The sequence below is a fragment of the Coffea eugenioides genome, chromosome 7 (genome assembly GCF_003713205.1).
Source record: "Coffea eugenioides isolate CCC68of chromosome 7, Ceug_1.0, whole genome shotgun sequence".
Classification (NCBI taxonomy): Eukaryota; Viridiplantae; Streptophyta; class Magnoliopsida; order Gentianales; family Rubiaceae; genus Coffea; species Coffea eugenioides.
The window spans coordinates 17,701,202-17,721,870 of NC_040041.1; the positions used below are offsets into that span (position 1 = coordinate 17,701,202).

Sequence of the window (20,669 nt, forward strand, 5' to 3'; positions counted from 1 at the left end):
GCCGTCAAACCTTTTTTTGTAATAAAAAAGTCACTAAACTCACATAAACATGTCAGCGGAATCATTTTACCAATTTTTAGCAATGTCTCGTTCAGTTAAAAGGGTCCTTGAGTTGTACGAATTTTCTAATAGGGGCAAAAATGTCCAAAAAATTATTGGGACAAGTGAACGCATAGAAGCTCACGTCAAAATCAAAATCATTACCAATTCCCCTAAACCTGTGCAGTTCCAATAGCCCAATCTCCGGCTTCTTTGGATTTGGGGCAGGGACGGTCATCAGTATGACCGTCCCTGCACGGTTAAGGGCCAAAATTTGCCCTCAAAATTTTGTGCGGCTGAGATTACACCATGTAACTCGATTTCCGCGTCAAGTGTGGGGCCCACCACTATCTGTTGTGAAAATACATCCTGTGAAAAAAAAGTTACATCGTGTTTAATCAATATTACGCGCAGTGCAAAATGAAGACAACCTACCCCGTATCCGGCTTCTTTCCCCTCTGCTCCTTGCTATTACTGTTGCTTCTGAATCAAAACCTTCTTATTCTTCTCGATTGCCGTCGCCACTTCTGGAGGCATATATTTCTCATCATGCTTTGCCAAAACCTCAGTGGGCTTAAAATAACATTTCCTACTCCTAGCTTTCTCCGAAACCATAAACGCCTTCCCATGGTTACTACTACTACTATTTCTCTCCCTGGAAACATCTTTATCCTTCTATTTCTTCGGAAACGGCCTAATAAACCCTTCCACCACAACCGAATGCCCTTCCCGGAACAAATCCGACAACAAACCCTCGTACTTCACCAAAATATCCGTCATTACTTGTGATCATGAACTCCATCTCCGGCGACCAGGGACTCTGCGTCAAACTACCCTCCAGAATGAGCCCGCCAAGACGGAACTTGGATTTTGAAGGGTTTTGGGAATATTTCGCTAGGGCATCGATTGGCGTGATGTAGAAGACGAGCTGGTCTTGAAATTGGTTGAGGACGATGACTATAAACCCTGCGATGGAGCTGAAGGTCAGGGCATAAGTCCATAGCCGATGGGTTTGAAGTTGTCTGGCTCGGGCTCCAATGTCGGATCGGTTTGGACGAACAAGTCGAGCTGGCCTAGTGGAGAAGAAGCGGAGGTTTAGGGAGAGGTTGTGGTGGCTGGGAGGATAGAGGGAGAATATTGGCTGAGATTTCGAGAAGGTGGTGGTGCTAAAAGAGTTGTGATAATTGTGGTGACGGAGGACGGTGGTGGTTGTGGTTGTGGCGGCGGCTGGTCAGAGTTGGCGGAAGAGATGGAGGCTACTCGAGAGTACATTTGGAAACAATCTATGGGTTCACTTATCCCAATAACCTCTTGGACATTTTTACCCCTATCAGAATATTCGTTCAACTCAAGTCCCTTGTAATCGGATCAGACACCGTTAAAAATCGGTAAATAACTCCGTTGGCGTGTTTATGCGAGTTTAGTGATTTTTTTTGTCCCAAAAAAAGTTTGATGACCAAAAGGCGCCATTTTAAATAGTTGAGTGACGGATCATTCACTCTAATACAAATGTTGGGTACATCCCTATCTCATGTAGGGAGTCCACATTTGTTCTATCAATGTCTGTGTACATTTTAACCAACTTTCTTTAGTGGAATTGGCCATCACCTTTAATATGGGGTGGGAGGTCAAGGTTCAAACCTTGCCTCTCATCAAAAAGTTGACACTTAATATGGCTTTGCTTAGATCTATGTGGGTGCTTTGCACCCATATGATCCGATGGTGGTTTAGTCATCGTCAGTTCCTCGTGACCTTAGATTATAAGTAAGAATAGAAGTAAATGTAGATGATGATAATTGACAAAAAAAAGTCTATATACTTTTTGATAAGCTATTATGGTCGGTGGGATAGAACCCAACCCCAGTATTTATTATTGTCTTTATCACATGTATTGTCATGTTAAATTCTTGATATGTCTCTTCTAATAAATTTCTATCTCTCTTGATGGCTCATTTTTAATTGACCCTATTAGAATATTTTTCAAACTAAATTTTGAAACGAACATTAGCCTTATTATATAACTTCTATATATTACAGGCTCAAATACTTTTTCTTTGGAGTTATAGGCATGTCCATCATCGAAGTTTCATTCGGATGAGCGATACGTTGGATGGTATGACGGAAGAGAGTGTAAGTGAGAGATCCCGGATTTAAGACCTCTTCACCTCCCACTTACCCAAAAAAAATTTTTATTTATAGTTCTCTGCATAATTTTTACTATAAATTCTTAGCAATTGTAAGCAAATCCGAAACCTCTCTTATTCAAGTATTGTAGTTTTAAATAATTACATTTGGAAGTATAAAGAATTTTTCATTCCATTGGAGACGTTTGGAAGTTTGGAGTTTGTAGTAATTATGTGGTATAGAGAAATTATATAAAATTTTTTATACATAGAAAATTATACTGTGATATGGTTGAAAATCATTTTTCTTACATAAATAATTTATACAAGTTTTTAGAAAACGTTTTTAAAAATTTTCATGGTGACGCTATTGCTTTTTTTTTTCCCCAGCTTTTTGTTCTGGATTTAGTTAAATTATTTTTGCCTTTTAGTTATCACAAAGCTAGCATGAAGAAGCAAAAGAGTTACACAAAAATATTGTTTATTCCTACATCAAGGGGATTGATCACGAAATTCCTAACAAATGAGTCTGAAGTTATATTTATGGAAAGAAAAATATAAGGATGGCATGTTTTATTTTATGATGTCACTTCCAACCAAAGATAATTGCCTGTGCAACTGCATAGGGTTGAATCTAGTTATCAAACATATATTGACTAAGAACTTAGGAACTTGCCAAAATGTTTGTGGTTTGCGGCTGACGTGTCATTTCAGGATTGGCTAAAAAGTTGTCGTCCTCCACGACCTGTGCACGTGACCGAACACTTGCAAATTGGACTGTTCTGTGAGCCACCGAATGTTTTGCTTGCATGCAACCCACTCAAAAGAGTGACAATAATTGTGCTAGCGTGGTTGTCGGCCACGTGTTCAGATGTGATTGGCTTCATGGTGACGTGGCGCGAGGTGATTGGTGGCAGCTTTGGTTTTCTTGCATGTGAAAATTTTTTTCCCTTCGCCTTTCCTTTCGTTTTCCACCAGCTCTACCTTTGCCTTTCCACCAGCTCTACCCGCTCCAGACGTCCTTCTCTACCCACTCCAAACTGCTTCTAGACTGGGTTATTCATAGTCAGTTTGCTTCTCTACCCATTCCAGCAGTACATTTCGTTCGCCAAGTCCGGAGGATTAGGTGCTTGTGATGATGAGACCTGTTGGTTGTCCCCTTATTTTTTCAAGGCAACAATTTCCCCAAAGCTCCATTCTTTCCATTCCCTCCTATCCCTGCTTCCTTTTCCCCCTTGTCAAAGTTCATCCGAAGCCGACTACAGCTTATTCAAAAGATGGTCTTCAAGTATTTTCTGCTCTCTAACAACTATCCTGGAGAAACCAACAACACTCAAAACCCACCATTTTTTGTTCTATTTTTTCAGGTATGTTGTAGATTTGTTCGTTTATTTTTTTTCTCATTTTTTTCCTCGTATGCTTTTTTTGGAGCATGGCAAAACAAAAATAAAATTATCGAGAACAAGTTCTTTGTCGGTGTATGTCACTTTCTCTGGATTTGTTTTATCTTTTGTAGTGAACTCTTTAGCCAGACTCTCACTTAACATTCTGGGAAGGAAGCTCGGTATGCCTCCTCCAAAAGATGATCTTCTCTCTGAAAAATATTTTGGATTAGCTGTGTCCATTTTTTGTTCCTTTTTTTTACCAGGTATGTTGTACATTTGTTCGCTCTTTTTTGCCCAATTTTTTTCCAAAATTTTTTTCTTGTATGCTTTATCTGGAACATGATTTTTAAGAGAACAAAATCAACATTATCAAGAATATTGTTGGCGGATATCATTTCCTCTAAAATTTTTTTGTTTTCCTTTTGCAGTGGACTTCCTAACCAAACTCTCACTTACCATTCTAGGACAGAAGGGAAAAAAGTCAATCTTTTGCACTATAATTAGGTGTTTTGTAAGGATATCCTCTCTTTTATTCTGTATTTTTTTCTTGGCTACGAATGGTATTTTTTTAGTATTTTTCCCATGTGGTCGTAGTCTGCAGTAGTGGTAATTCGATTTTGTGTTATTATGATGGATAAAGAAAGAGAGAGAGGTCACAAGGAGGGCTTACTATTATTTGAGTTTTTTTTTTCTCATAACTCATAAGGAGAACTTACTATTATTTGCATTTTTTTATTGCCTTTTTATTGTTGGGTATAGTAATATTTTAGTCTTTTCAATTTCATCAATCATTGAAAAGGTAATACTTTGTAGAGAATTTCTTAAGCCAAAATAACAAAAAGATGCAAGGATTCATTCTATTTTCAGAAAAATTTGTTTTTGTTCTTTAGTATTTCATCGTCTTATTATTGTGTTTTTTACATGTTATAAGTGCAAACAAATGATTAATGATCCAGTCTTCCGGAAACCAGTCATGAAATCGGAAAGTTTTTATGTTGAAAATATTGTGCACTATGAATTCTTTTGCTTTTGTGTCTAACTATCTAAGGATGGTGTTCATTATTGGACAGTGTAATTCTTTGATTTTTGCTTTCTAAGTGCTTTACTATTTGAACGCTGCTAACACTACTTTGAATGGTAGATACTGACTTTAAATTAAAGTGTGTAGTTTTTTTTAATTTGGGTATATTGTTGATAAATGAAGTGATCTTGTCTATGTTTTTTGAGGTTATTGTCAAGGAAAGGAGAAAACAAAAAGCTTGGATGACTTTTATTGTTAAGCATTAGGGTTACACAAATATGCTAAACTTAATGCTTACTAACTTCGTTATTAAAAGTTCTAATAGTTTTTTTGTTATTGCAGCAAACCATTTTAATTCCTATTGCCACTCAAGAGGTTTGATCTATATCTTTTTACTCATTTAGACTTTTTCCTATTTATCCTATTAAGACAATATACGAGTTTTTATTGGAGGGATATTTACTTCACAAGTTTGGGCATACCTGATGTATAAATTTTGTGCATTAGGCAAAAGACATGTTTATGGTTTTCGTTCAATTACCACTGCAAGATTCACTGATTAATATGAAAGCTGTTTACATCTGTGCAGCATGTTCAGCCTACTATTTTCTGCACTTTTTCTTATATGAATGTAACATTTTCATGTGAAGAAAAACCCGTATTGATTATAGTTTTATCTTTGAGTGGTCCCCAATAAGAGAACTCAAGAATAAAGTTGTGTTTTTGATTTGTACCACGTCAATGATTGTTGTACTAGGGGTCTTGTTTGTACATCTATTACTCATAGCAAAGGGTTATACTCAAATTCAAGCAATCCCAGGCCTTCTATTATTGGTAAACTCTTTAAAATAAAAAATATTATAACATGATAATTTAAATAATACTTCTACATTTATAATTTCTCAGATTAGACGCTTCACAATGATATTTTTCCTATAGGTTTTTCTATTAATGCTGGTGTGTTCTCTGAACATTATCAACAAATCAACCTACTACTACTTCTTTTGCATAATAAAAAATGTCATTTTATCCTCTTTGTACAAGGTCATGTAAGATTTTTTCATGGCTGATCAACTTTGTAGCTAGGTTAGCTCAGCTACTTGTGTCTTATGCAGTGACTTTTCTCATTACTTTAAAAGAGGTTTTGCCACACTTAAAAGGTCCTGTTTACTATGATTATCTCTGCTATATCTACTGAATTTATCATTATCTAAATTGATCAGGGAATGATGCTCAGAAACCTTAAGTATGTAGCTTGCAACTATTTATCAGGATGCTACAAAACTCAGGACTATGGACTTTGCATGAGGAGTAACAACTATAGAGACTTAGCTTATGCAGTTTCATTCCTTCCTTGTTATTGGAGAGCTATCGTGTGGTTGAGAGGATTGCAGAGATCACCATCTATTACCAGCCAGATTTTGGAGTCACAATTATGATGATTAGTGGTATTTGTGACTTCTATTACATTTTTCTTTCTACTTCTATCGGCTCTTCATTCCTTTCTAAGCTAAACAATGAGCTTTTTTTCTTTTTCTTTTTTCTTGCTATTCTCAAACTGCTTTCTGCATACCACCTTCTTTTGCTCAGTTGTTGGTAAGTAATTAGTTGCTAGAAGATTATTCTTCATTTTTCTAGCTCTTTCTTTTTTTTCCCTTTACTTTTCTTCCTACTGGTGCATCTGCTGAGTGGGTTTAAATTTTTCTTGCTTTTCTAAGACTTTGAAATCCCATTTTTGCCTTTCTTCTGTCAACAACTTTTCCATCACTATACCTTTTTTGTATTGTTCGTAGCTTTTTGTTCTGTTTGGATTCTGTCATAAGTTGCTTCGACTATTCTTTATTATGTTACTGACCTTTAATTTTTTAGCTTTTTCCATACACACACACACACATATATATATGTGGTTTGTGCTTTGTTCCATGATGTAGGACATTTGTAGGCATTTTTTAAATTATTTTTGGGAAAAAATTTAATGTGCAATAATTAGAGTTTTTTAAATATGTTGTTTTCATATCATGCCTGGTGGAATTTCTTTTTTATTTTTTTTATAAAGTTTAGGGAAAATGACCGGTTTCATCCTTCACATTTCACAAAAATATTCTTTTCGTCCCTCACTTTTAAAACGAAGCAATTTGGTCCCTGACATTTAAAAATTAAACCTATTACATCCTTGAACCCAATTATTAATCTGAATCAAACCATCTATCAACTTAATTACAAATTTTGGGGGTATAATTTGTAGATCACTTGACTAACTCAACTTGATATTCACGTGAAGTTTAATGAACCCAAAAATAAAAAATAAAAAATTATAACATCTAAAAGAAGAATTAATCTTTCTTACAATGTCATTGTATACACTGATGGGTTTATGTACCTGCCACATCATTTCAATTTAAATTTAAACGCCACATTTTGTATTTGTGATATACATCTAAACTCGCAAGCGTATATACTAACGGTACATGAAAAGATTTACCAAAAAAAAAATTCTATTATTTCAAGACAAAGAATGACCTTTTATGATCTTATACTTTTTATTTTTTTTGGTTCAATAAATGTCATGTGAATATGATGGAGTTGACGGAATGATCTATCAATTCTATCTCCGAAATTTATCACTGGGTTATTGGATGGTTTGATTTAGATTGATAATTAGATTCAGGGATGTAATAGGTTTAATTTTTAAATGTCAGGGACCAAATTGCTTCGTTTTAAAAGTGAGGGACGAAAAGAATATTTTTGTGAAATGTAAGGGATGAAACAGGTCATTTTCCCTAAAGTTTAATATGTTCAAATTCTGGTTTACAGATATAATGTAGAGGTTTTTGTTTGTTGATGATTGCCTGGGCTAATTTTTTTTTACTTCTTTGATGCCTAATGTTTTATGTGACTAGAAATTTAGGAATTTGAAAAATCTAAATGTTTGTTTATCTCTATAGCGCGTTTCCATAATTTTGACGTTTTTCTCTCCGTTTTCTGCTTTAGAGATTAGTTATTTTAATATTTGCTTTGTTTGCATTGCTAATTTGCTCTTTTCCTCTTATTAAAAAGGAAAAAAGAAACTACTGACATCACCAAGAGATCTCCCCTCAAATTCTGGTTTTTGACATTGACTTTCTTTTCTTTTCTTTTCATTTTCTTATTTGGGCTTTTGCTTTGAACTCACCGAATTTGTGATGGTTACTCTCATATTGGTAAGAAACTTTGGCCATGATTTTTTTTTATTTGCTCAAAAGACACCAATTTTTCTAGATTGAGAATGATTCTTCCTTACACTTATCCTATTTCTTTCAGCATGTACAAAGAATGTAATTTTCGTTTTCTTTTTATTATAAATTTAGCTTACCTTACACAATAAAATAAAATAAAATTAAATAAATGTTTAAGTTTACATGTTCCATCTTATTTGTTTTGCAGATTAAGCGAAACTTGAGTACTGGTTGCTTTTTGTTGAGGTCGGAACAAACAATGAAAATTTCTCAACTTTTCTTTTCTTTTTTTTCCTTTCAATTATGTTATGAATTTGCTATTCCATGTTATAGGAGCCAATATGAGGACTTTGTTAAGCTAAAGTGCATGATTATCTATCTTCATTTTTTCTCCTCTAATTTCTTTTATTTCCAGGACAAGTAAATGATTATCTAACTCAATCATGCAAAAGTTCACGAACAAAACTATCAGTTTCTCCTCAAATATATCTTTCTTTTTTTATTTTCTTTTCATTGTATCCAAAAACAAGGGACATCTTAATAATCTCAGTAATCTATTCATTATATTATCTTGCATTTCCTTAACAAATTGCCTATTTTCATTGTTTAATAAAACTACAAAAATATAACCACAAAGATTTAAGTTCATTTTTATATAATTTTTCTTACTTAATCTCTAAATTTGAATAACTGGCCATTTTTGGGCAAGGTTGAAAATTACACCGTGCATCGCACTGTGTTCTCCTCCTAGTTATTATATAAGAAGAGAGTGGATAGTTATTGTAGCAACCCAATGAATGCTAAATAACTCTCCTTTAGTTTGACACATGCCATACCCTTCTTTTGAAGAAGCTATTACATGCCACATTTTTCTGACGAGGAAGGTATTTCATTTTTTCTTTTGTTCTTTTTTGTCTTTTTTTTGGTTCACCTTATTTCCTTTCTCCGGCTAAAGACAACTAAACAAATCCTCATTTACACTGCAATAGTTTCGACTCTGTACTCCTTTATTTTTTTCCCTTCATCCTAATTGTTTACTCTGCTTTTTTCTCTATTGGATTAGTTGATACATTTTCTTTCAATTTTGTTAGTAATTAACCAAATGAATGGTTTTGTTGCAGGAGATCAAGGATGGGTTTGCTATTTCTTTTTTTGCTTAGTCTAATAATTATGATTCATGATCTTCTACTCTTAACGTCTCTCTCTAGTATGTACTATTTAATTTTTTTTGGTTATTTTTTGCCTCCTAATCAGAAACCTTTGCTTATCCCTTTTCTCGCCGTTTCCTCTTTCATCTGGCTTTTTTCTCTCCCTAAAAGAGGCAAGTTGAAGTTTGTATGTGATACTGTGAATACTTTTTCCCCCCAAATATAAAGAAACGTGTTTTTTTTCTCAATTTTTCAATTTTATTTATTTTGAAATTACTTTTTAACTTTTTTCATTTTTGGAAAAAAATTTCCTAATGCTGAGAAAATGATGGATAGTGATTACATGAAGAATCTTTAGGTTGACAATGAAAGAATTGTGACTACTTTCCCCCCATAAAATACTGAATGCCATTGTACATATTCATTCCAATTTTAATTTTTTATTTATTAAAATTGTTATTTGATAATAGAGTGACAGTGCAAGAGTGCAGGAGGAGGAATCTGACAAGTGAAAGTCCAAGGTAAAGGATGATCAGCAAGGAAATGGCGAGGCCTATTGAATTAAAAATTAATCAAAGTCTCTTAATTTATGGATAATTAATTATATTTTGATATTTTGATTTATATAATGTTTCTTAATAGTGAAAAGTGCTTATTTACTGGATAAGGTGGATGGTATGTAAAATAATTATTGGGACTAGCAATTAAGGATATGAAGAAAATATTTCATATCTCTTCATTTTGAATTACTAGCCTATGTTCATGATAGGTAATTTATTTTCATGGATTTTAATTTTAGCAATGATAGCCTGAGAATAAAAGAAGTGTAAAATTAGATTTTAGAATCTTTTGCTTAAACTAGTTTTATATGACTTCGTACGCTTATCCTTTTTTATTACCACTAATGGTTAATAATGTAATTAGAGTTGGAGGTAATTGCTAAGTATGGAACCAGACATATCATCACTATTTGGTTGAAAGAGTTGGTAATATTTTGTCGATTTAACTAGTTAAAATTATTATGGTTTTCAAAGGATTGAAATTGGTAGTGGAAGTTAGCATTAAGGCTTTCAACCTAGAGTGTCACTTGAAAAAATATTATTAGAAAATTCAACTTTGATTAAGAAAGTATTTTTTTAATCAAACAAATTGTTGGTTTCAAATTTGTGTATGTAGATTTGGAAACATGGTAATTCATATTTTTGTCTAAAATTACTATTTGTATTATAGACCTATTTGCTGAATAATGTTTTCATCTGTTTGTAATGCTATTAGGCAGGATTTAAATGGACGAATTAACTCACTTTTTCTCTCAAAAAGAAATAAAAATGTGCAAGTTTGTGTGTTTTTGTTGCTATTGAAGATTGTGACAAGTGTTGGTGGCTTTCTAAGTTTTTTCTAATTATTAAAGTGCTATACAAACATTATGATTGCTTTTTGTTTAGTTACAACTAAAACTATGCTACTATTAAACCGACAATGCACTTATAATGGATTTGCTTTCTCTTCTTTTTTGATATTATTATGTACACATAATATTGGTTAAAAAATCTTTGTCCAAATCACAATAAATTGGGGGCTAACATCATAGATGGCATTTCGCTTCATAGCAAATTTTAATTATTTTGATACTCAATTTTCTCCTATATTTCTATTCATTAGGTAACTAAGCTTTTAAGGGGCTCTACTTGTGCCTTGCACAGCCATGGTACCTCTTATGTGTGTGTGTCTATATATATATCGAATGATGAAAAACAAGGTTGAAGTAGACACAACTAAAATGAGTTATGTTTGCCTCAGTCTGTACAGTTTTATATGATCATTGATATAATTTACTAGAAGGAACCAGCTTGTACAAGTATAGCCTGGGTTCACCTATAAAATTCTGGCCAAAATTGATCACACTATAATTTGCTTTCAAATCAAGAGCAATTATACTTGTCAAAAAATAAGCCTAAAAAATAAAGATTATCTTTAGCGGAATGTTCCAAAAGTTTTCTCCAACTTGCTTATTGTGATGCAATATAGATATATCTTACTGTATTATACAAGCAAACAACAACAAAGAATTGAAAGACCAAGCACATGAGAAATACAAAATCAATTAAATGCTAACATAAATGATATATGCTTCATAAAACTCAAATACCATGCTATTATAATTATAACTGCATAAAATTTCACCACCATTTCTTTTTCAAACAAGACACCATCATGTCAAAACTTCCATCCTACAAATTCACAATAAAACTTGCAAGAAATTCTAATGGAAGGCTTTTCAATGTATAAAAAAGGTACAAAAATTTAGTACCAAAGAATTACCATAGGAAGTGCAAGACTCAGTTATGCACTGAAAAGGAACTAAAACATCATAATTGCAAAATACAAATTTTACATTTAGATTTAAGACAGATCTTACAAAAGGAGAATCGACTAGTAGAACCAAAATAATGGAAGCTTTAATGAATATCAAGAAGATCAAACCAAAATAAATAAATACACCATAGTAACAGGATAAAGAGGCAAACAAAAAAAGAAAAATGATAAAAGCTAAATAAAATATAGTTAATGAAAAAACTTAAGTCCAGATTTGGCAGTGTGAAATAGGGGAAAAATAAGAATAAAAAAATGGAACATATTAGATAGTAAGAGTAGCGGAGGTAAAAGGTCTATTGTCTATATTTTTCCTAAAAAAAGAGATGACTATAAATCATGGTTTTTGAACAAAGAAAAGAAATATCCATTCTTGCGCAAGAAAAAACATAGATTTAGTTAATTATAGAGGAAAAAGGAAAAAATGCATCGACTGAATGGAAGAAGGAAAGACAGAGAAAAATTAGGATGAAGGAAAAGAAGAAGGGAAAAAGCAAAATACTGGATTAAAGAGTTAAAATTAATGGAGGAAGAAGTGACAGTATAAATTAGTTGATTGTTGCGTTACCTCTCCATGGTTAACAATAATCACCCAAAAATGGTAAGATAATAATCTTAGTATAATTAATTATAAAGAAAAAATTTGAAAGGGAAAAACGAATTATAAAGAAAAAATTTGAAAGGGAAAAATGAAAGATGAAGAAAAAACAGGGAAATGAGGATTGAAGGTAGAGGCAAAAAGAGGAAGAAAAAAAGAATTGGGAGGAGAGATGCTTTTGACTTTTGGCTAACCAAAGAAAATAGTAGAGCAAAAATTCAACTAAAAGTAAAAACTGCCATTTGTCAATAGAAAAGGCTACACACAGGGCAAAAAGAGATGTTGCTACAGTAATTTCTCTTTCTTTTTAAAAATACAAAGACGTATAATGAGGGAGGCAGATAAGCAACATATCATGGAAAATTGTAATGTTGTGTATATCTCAATCTATAACTTTTGATGATTACAAAACAATTGGATGTTATTAATATTCTTTGAAGAGATTGTTTCAGGAATTGGAATAAAAACAAGGTCAAAGATTTGAAGCCAAAACAGGATCAAAGTTTGAAAAATTGCTGAAATAGCTGTCGGACGCACAAAAGAATCATATCGGACGGCCGACAACCATTGAATAGTTTCGGACGCATGAAGAACTCACACTCGGACGTCCGAAGATAATAAGTCAAGTCTTCTATGATCACTGATCTCGATCGGACACACAATAACTCAGTACTGGACGTCCAACAAACGTTGCGGTACTTCGGACGCAATACACTGAGAGCACAGGACGTCCGAAAGAAATGAAGAAGAATTTGCAAGTTTACATCTTACCTTCGGACGTATATTGTGGAAGGACCGGACATCCTAAGAATTTCAAGAAAATGTCTTGAACTCACTGTTTTCGTTCGGACGCAGAAAATTAGAGTACCGGACGTCCGACACCACCAACGGCTAGTTGACTCTTCAACTGCCTTCTATTCGTTGACAACATTAATTGAAATTTTTTTTGGTCTCCTATAAATAGAAAATAGTCAACTACTTCAAAATAATTTTGCACATTAAGTCTACATCAGATCTTGAGTGATTCAAATGTAAGAATATTCCAAAAAGAAGACTTGTACTCTTAGTTGTGTAATCTTCATTTAGCTTTTCAAGTGTGATTCAATTTCTTCAATAGTGTAGCTTTGTGAGGGTTATTCGAGTGATTGTAAAACTTCCTTACTTGATCGAGTGAGGTTTGAGGTAAGGAGGAAGTGATCCTTCCTTTGTACACAAGAGATTGGTTGTAAGTTGATCAACTTGAAAAAACTTGGTATATAAAGTGATATTCAAACTTAAGTCAAGTTTGAATCTTGGTCTGTCATTCTATCCCTTTACTTACTGTTTTGCAATATATATATTGTTTATTTCTTCTACTCACAATCACTTGTGCTAGTCCATTAATTGTTTCTTTGTGAGATCATTTAGAAAAAGAAAACAAGTTCTAGAAAAAGTGACTCATATCTTGGCTAGTTTTTAGATAACCTATTCACTCTCCCTCTTAGGTTGTCTTCGATCCTTACAATTGGTATCAGAGTTTGGTCTCCTAGAGATTAAACTCAATCGGCTTGGGAGTAAAAATGACAACCAACAATGTCATGTTCTTTGAGGGACAATCTGTCATTAGACCTCCAATATTCAATAGGTCAAACTATGTGAGTTGGAAGGAGAGGATGATCATTTTCTTACAATCTATTGATATTGAGTTATGGTTTATTGTTAATAAGGGTCCATATGATGCTTCTATTATTGATGATAATACTCATAGGCCGAAACCAAAAACAAGAAGTGAGTTGACTGCTGGAGATAGAACTCATCTTACTCTAAATGCCAAGGCTATGAATGTATTATATAGTGCTCTAGATTCAAATGAATCCATTAGAGTCAAAGACTGCAGATCTGCAAAAGAAATTTGGGATAAATTTAGAGAAATCCATGAAAGAAGCGAGAATGTGAGAGAATAAAAGAAGCCCATCCTGGTCACTAAGTATGAATCCTTTATGATGGAACCTCATGAAAATATTGACAAGATGTACTGCAGATTCAATGATCTTATCAAGGATTTAGAAGTGCTTGAGAAGAACTACTATCTAGGTGAGAAAAATAGAAAAATTTTGAATGCCTTATCAAATGATTGGGAGAGTAAAGTGACTGCCATTGAGGAAGCTAAAGATCTAAATTTCCTACCTATTGAATCTCTTATTAACTCTCTAACCTCTTATGAGTTGAAACTCAAATCCAAGGTGCAGGAAGAAGAAGACACTAAGATAAGGAGGAGTATTGCTTTGAAAGCTTCACAAGATGAAGATGATACAGCTTCCCTGGATGGAGAAGATATGGAAGGTGATGACAGTGACATCGCACTCATTACAAGAGGCTTCAAAATAATACTCAATAAGAGGAGATTCAGAAAATGTGGTCCGAGCAATTCCTTCTCGAAATCAGTCCAACAACTTGAGAAATAAAGGGAAACTAGAGTTTGACAAAAAGCAAACTGATAAGTGCTTTGAATGCGGCCAACCTGGATATTATGTAAATGAGTGTCCAATAAAAAGGAAGAAGGAGAGCAAGGTTGAACGAAAACCAAGGTTCAACAATTTTCAGATCACCTGGAATGACTGCAATTCAGAAGGTGAAGTCGAAGAAGAAGAGGAATCTGCCTAAGTGGCCTTCATGGCCATTGGTGATGAAGAGGTAACTTCGTGTAACTCTCTAACTGATAGTGACAGTGAATCTGATGATGATGTTAATTCGTTTTTAGAAAAAATGCATAATAATTTGAAAGAATCCTATGTCAGAAACAAGGAATTAAAACAGAAGATCAGTTTTTTAATTCAAAATAATGCAAATCTTTATCGACAAAACAAACACTTGAAAAATGAAAATGAGAATCTGAAAAGGATTGAATTAGATTTGCATGCTAAACTTGACAAAAAAATAAATGTCTGTGACATACTCAAAAATGAACAAAATTATTTAAAAAGAAGAATGAATGATCTTGACCAGTGGCTTCAATATCAGAAACAGAATTACTTTCAAAGGAATGTTAAGAAATCTTACTCTAGCACTCATCAGAATAAGTTAAATTATCATGCAAATGATTTTACCATCTATAGGAGATGTCAAGTCAATTTTGTTAAACCAGTTCATTTGAATGATCCATCAACTATGTGCAACTTTTGTTGTCAATTTGGTCACATGAATAGCAACTGTCATGTTAAGAAAAATATGAGAAATGGTATGAGATACATGTGGATGGTTAGATATAATGCTAACTCTCAAGGACCCAAAAAGTAATGGGTACCAAATATTATCCTGTGAATTTTTGTGTAGGTGAACTTGGTAAACATTGTTAAAGAATCAAAATTATTCATAGATAGTGGATGCTCAAGACATATGACCGGTGATGCATCACAGTTCATCAAACTCAAGCCAAAAGCAAGTGGAAATGTAACTTTTGAAGATGATAACAGAGCCAAAACTGTTGAAATTGGTGATGTTGGTAAGAATGGTCAAACTTTTATTCATAATGTCCTTTTAGTTGACAACCTGAGCTATAACTTGCTAAGTGTTAGCCAATTGTATGATAGGAACCTGTTTGTGTTATTTAAAAAACATGAATGCCTTGTTCTTGACTCAAAGTTCAACATTATTTTCAAAGGAAAAAAAGTTAATGACATTTATGTAGTTATTCTTGAAAAAGTTGATTCTTCAAGCCTTAGTTGTCTCAAAGTAGCAAATGAGGATCCCTGATTGTGGCACAGAAGACTTTGTCATTTCAATATAAATTTGCTAAAAGAGATTTTCAAAAAGGAACTGGTTAGAGGGCTTCCGAAACTCAACTTTAGTAAAGACTGTATATGTGATGCTTGCCAATTTGATAAAGAAGTCAAGATATCTTTCAAACCCAAGAAATATGTTTCTACTACAAAGCCCTTAGAACTCTTACATCTTGATCTTTTTGGTCCTACTCAAACCACAAGCCTAGGTGACAAAAGATTATGTTTTGTTGTTGTTGATGACTATTCTAGATACACTTGGGTGATGTTTCTTGCACATAAAGATGATGCTTTCAAAAACTTTGTTTCTCTGTTTGCTAAGGTTCAGAATCTGATTGGTTTGAAAATTATAAAAATTCGAAATGACAACGGCACAGAATTTCGTTTTTGAGACTTTCCAGAATTTTGTAACAACAATGGTATTATACATGAGTTTTCTATTGCTAGAGTTCCCCAGCAGAATAGAGTGGTTGAAAGGAAAAATAAAATTCTTCAAGAGGCTGCTAGAACCATGCTTAGTGAATGCAATTTACCAAAGTACTTTTGGGCTGAAACTATAAACACTGCCTGCTATACCATGAACAGAGTTCTTTTAAGACCAATTTTGAACAAAATTTCGTATGAGCTGTTGTTTGATAAAAAGCCTGTTATTGGTTATTTTAAAGTTTTTGGTTGCAAATGCTTCATTTTAAACATCAAGGAGCATCTTGGTACGTTTGATAAAAAATCTGATGAGGGGATCTTCTTGAGATACTGTGAAAATAAGAGAGGCTTTAGAGTTTATAATCGTAGAACTCTGGTTATAAAGGAAGCTATACACATCACTTTCGATGAATCTAATGGTGGCATTTCCATGAGTTGTGGTGAAGATAATGATGCAGGTGTTCAAGAAAAACTAAAGAAGCTAACAATCAGTAACCAAGGCACAGTTTCATCAGAAAATGTTTCAAAGGAAGGTGAAAATCAAGACAGTCCAGCTAGAGAAGACAATGACAGAGACACTACCATTCTTAATGATTTTCCAAGAGTCTGAAAATTTGTCCAAAACTATCTTAAGGAACTTATCATTGGTGATCCATCCGAAAAGGTCAGAATACGTTCCTCTTCTAGACAACTAATAGATAATTTTGCATTGGTCTCACATTTTGAGCTCAAAAATATTGTTGATGCATTGAAAGATGAGAACTGGATTCTAGCCATGGAAGAGGAGTTAAATCAATTTGAAAGAAACAAGATTTGAACATTAGTAGCTAGACCGTAAGATCATCTTATCATTGGCACTAAGTGGGTATTTAGAAACAAAATGAATGACAAAGATGAGGTAGTTAGAAATAAAGCCAGATTGGTAGTTAAGGGATATACTCAAGAAGAAGGAATAGAATTTAATGAATCATTTGCACCCGTAACTAGGTTAGAATCTATTAGAATGTTTTTGACTTTTGCATGTTTCAAGAATTTTAAATTATTTCAAATGGATGTTAAAAGTGTTTTCTTAAATGGTTTTATAGATCAAGAAATTTATGTTGATCAACCTCCTGGTTTTGAAAATGAAATTTATTCAAATCATGTTTTTAAACTCTCAAAAGCTTTATATGGATTAAAACAAGCTCCAAGAGTATGGTATGAACGTTTGAGTGATTTTTTAATTGAAAATGGCTTCAAAAGAGGTATAGTGGACACTACTCTTTTCACTAAACAAAGTTCACGTGATCTTCTAATTGTACAAATATATGTGGATGATATTATATTTGGTGCTACTAATGAGAGGTTGTGCAAGGACTTTTCCAAAATCATGCAAAAAGAGTTTGAAATGAGCATGATGGGAGAATTAAATTTCTTCATTGGACTCTAAGTGACACAAACCCAAGATGAAACATTCATCAATCAAACCAAATACACCGAGGATCTGCTAAAAAGATTTGGAATGGAGGATTCAAAGTAAGTTGGAACACCCATGTGCACATCTACCAAACTTGACAAAGATGAAGAAGATACAAAAATTGATGAAAAGAAATATAGATGTATGATTGGTAACTTGCTTTACTTAACAGCTAGTAGGCCTGATATCATGTTTGCTGTGTGCTTGTGTGCTCGTTTTCAGTCTTGTCCAAAGGAATCATATTTAAATGGGGTAAAAAGAATTTTTAGATATTTAAAAGGAACTTTGAATTTTGGCATTTGACATCCTAAGTGTCATGAACTTCCCTTGTGTGGATTCTCTGATGCTGATTTTAGTGGCTTTAGAGTAGATAGAAAAAGTACAATTGGTATATGTAACTTCCTTGGAAATTGCTTAGTATCCTGGTTCAGCAAGAAACAAAATGCTATTTCATTGTCTACAATCGAAGCAGAATATGTTGCTGCTGGTGCTTGCTGTGCTCAATTATTGTGGATGAAAAATACATTGAATGATTTTGGTTTAGTGTATAATTGTGTTCCTATGTTTTGTGACAATACTAGTGCCATCAATTTGACAAAAAATCCCATTCAACATTCTAGGACCAAGCACATAGATATTAAGCATCACTTCATTCGCGATCTTGTCCACAAGGGTGAAATTTGTGTTCAATATGTTTGTTCTAAAGATCAAATTACTGATATTCTCACCAAAGCCCTTCCACTGGATCAATTTGTGTATCTGAGAACAAAATTGGGCGTTTCAGAAAAAATTCTCTAAGTTTCTCTTTGGTCACCCTTTATCGGATGTCCGATGGATTAGAACGGACGTCCGACAATGTTTTTCATCCCTTTTTCAGAAAAAATTCGGGTTCGGACGGTTGCGTCGGACGCGTCACTTCGTTCGGCTGTCCGACACTCAAAAATTGCTTCATATAAGGAAGTCACCTATTTCATTAAGTTCATTTACTTTTTTAGTTTCGGACGCAACCCTTCAATTTTTTCTTTCAAAATTTAAATTTCAAATTATTCTCTCCTCTAATCAAGTTCCAAGAAATTGATTCAATCGACATCATTACACTTCTATTGCCCGTTATCTGGACATAATAACCTCTTTCAACTTCCAACTGCCTCATAATTCCCAATTCGCATCCGAAGCCTTAAGCTCTCAAAACTTACTCCTTGTGGTTGGTTCGTGCATTAACATTAGTTCATATTGCATTCTTCATGTATCTCATACACTCTGCACCACTCCTTACATCAACATCCAACTACATTATATCATGGTTAGATTTAGAGGTGGTTCTGTGGGGGTCGGACGCTCTTTTAGACTTAGCGATGAGGATATTGAAATTATAGAACCTTCCACCAAAGCATCCAAAAAGAAAACTGCAAATCGAAGTGGAAAGGTGAAACAAACTGTTCAAAGGAAACGAGATGCTCCAACTGTTGAGCCATCTGATGAGCAGATGGAAGAGCATCACTCTGAAGAAAGTCCTGTAAGTATGAATGCAGTAGAAATGGAATAGCCCACCCATGCTGAAATAACTGTCACGAAATCACCTGGGAGAAGAAAAAGATCTGCCCAAAAGAGAAGCCTTGTTCAATCTAATGCAGAGAAAAATGCTGAGGATCAGCATACCCCTGAACCATCTACCAGAAAATCTCTACAGACAAGGGCTGAGGTTCAGAATATTGAGTCGTCTGCCAAGCAAACTGCAAAAAGAAAACGTTCTGCAAAGGAACCAGATACTCAGCCTGCCAAGGAACCTACTCCTCTGCCAAAATTCATTGATGATGAGGCCAGAGACAGATTTGAGTTGGTCTCACAAAAGGGATTCATCATTCAAAGGACCATTTCTCCTTTTGAATTTCGTAAGATTGACCTCGAACCTATCATTAAACTTTTTGAGTTCCAAAAATGGGTTCATCTTCTGTCCATCCCCAATACTTTTTACCCTGATATACTTCATCAATTCTTTGCAAATCTTAGAAAGGGTAATTCACACATAGAACTCATCTCTAGGGTCAACTCTGTAGACATCACCTTAACTCCTGATATTGTGAACTCTATTCTGAAAACAAGAATTGAAAATGGTTTTAAAGGAAAAGTTGTAAATTTTTTTTCGGGTTAATTCCACTTTATCCCCCCAAACATTGGACGATTACCCACTTTAGTACCTAAACTTCAAAATGGGACACTTAAGTCCCTAAACTTATAAATACCTCCCAATTAAGGAAAATTCTTAACAGAATCCTGAATGCCGTGGTGGTCGAAGTGTCCCATTTAATAAGGGTTTAGGGATTTAAGTGTCCCATTTTATAACTTTAGGGACTTAAGTGTCCCATTTTGAAGTTTAGGGATTAAAGTGGATAATCGTCCAAAGTTTGGGGGGACAAAGTGGAATTAACCCTTTTTTTCATATGAGGAATATCCTTTTGCTTATCATCATTTTTACGTTGCTAAACTCTTGACCTATTTTCAATCGCACTTCAATACTCCTGCTGAGGCAAGATTAGAAGATCGTAGCCCTCAGAACTTGATCACTTTTACCATCATTTCAAATCTGTTGGTGCCCACTGATGGCCACAGAATTGATGCGAACAAAATGGAGTTTTATCTATTTTACTATTTTATAGAAAAAATCAGAATTGACTTTGGGTTTGTGATGTGCAAATTTCTGCTCAAGATTAGCACTGATAGTCGTAGGAAACTCTTTTATGAAAAATTTCTGACTCCTATCTTTGCCCATTTTAAAATTTCTTTTACTGAAAAATTTCTGCTCAAGATTAGCACTGATAGTCGTAGGAAACTCTTTTATGAAAAATTTCCGACTCCTATCTTTGCCCATTTTAAAATCTCTTTTACTGAAAAATCACCCAAAGACAGTGCCTCAACAGTTTTCTCACAAGCATATTTTAAAAGGAAGAATCTAAAATTTTTTGAGGGCCATTGGTGTTATAAGGAGACAGTTGCAGAGACTAGGAGAAAGAACTTTTACGAAACCCCTGTCTCTCCTAGGACTCCTCGTGATCAATCTATGTATGTCTCTCCATTCACCATCCACCCTAGAAAATCAGCCAGCAAGTCACAATCTTCCAATTCTGAGGTC

At 33.9% G+C, this 20,669-nt stretch overlaps 1 pseudogene; it reads right to left on the bottom strand.

Moving 5' to 3' along the window:
• Nucleotides 1–510: 510 nt before the first annotated feature.
• LOC113777041 lies at nucleotides 511–1,774 on the bottom strand (annotated as a pseudogene).
• Nucleotides 1,775–20,669: the final 18,895 nt, after the last annotated feature.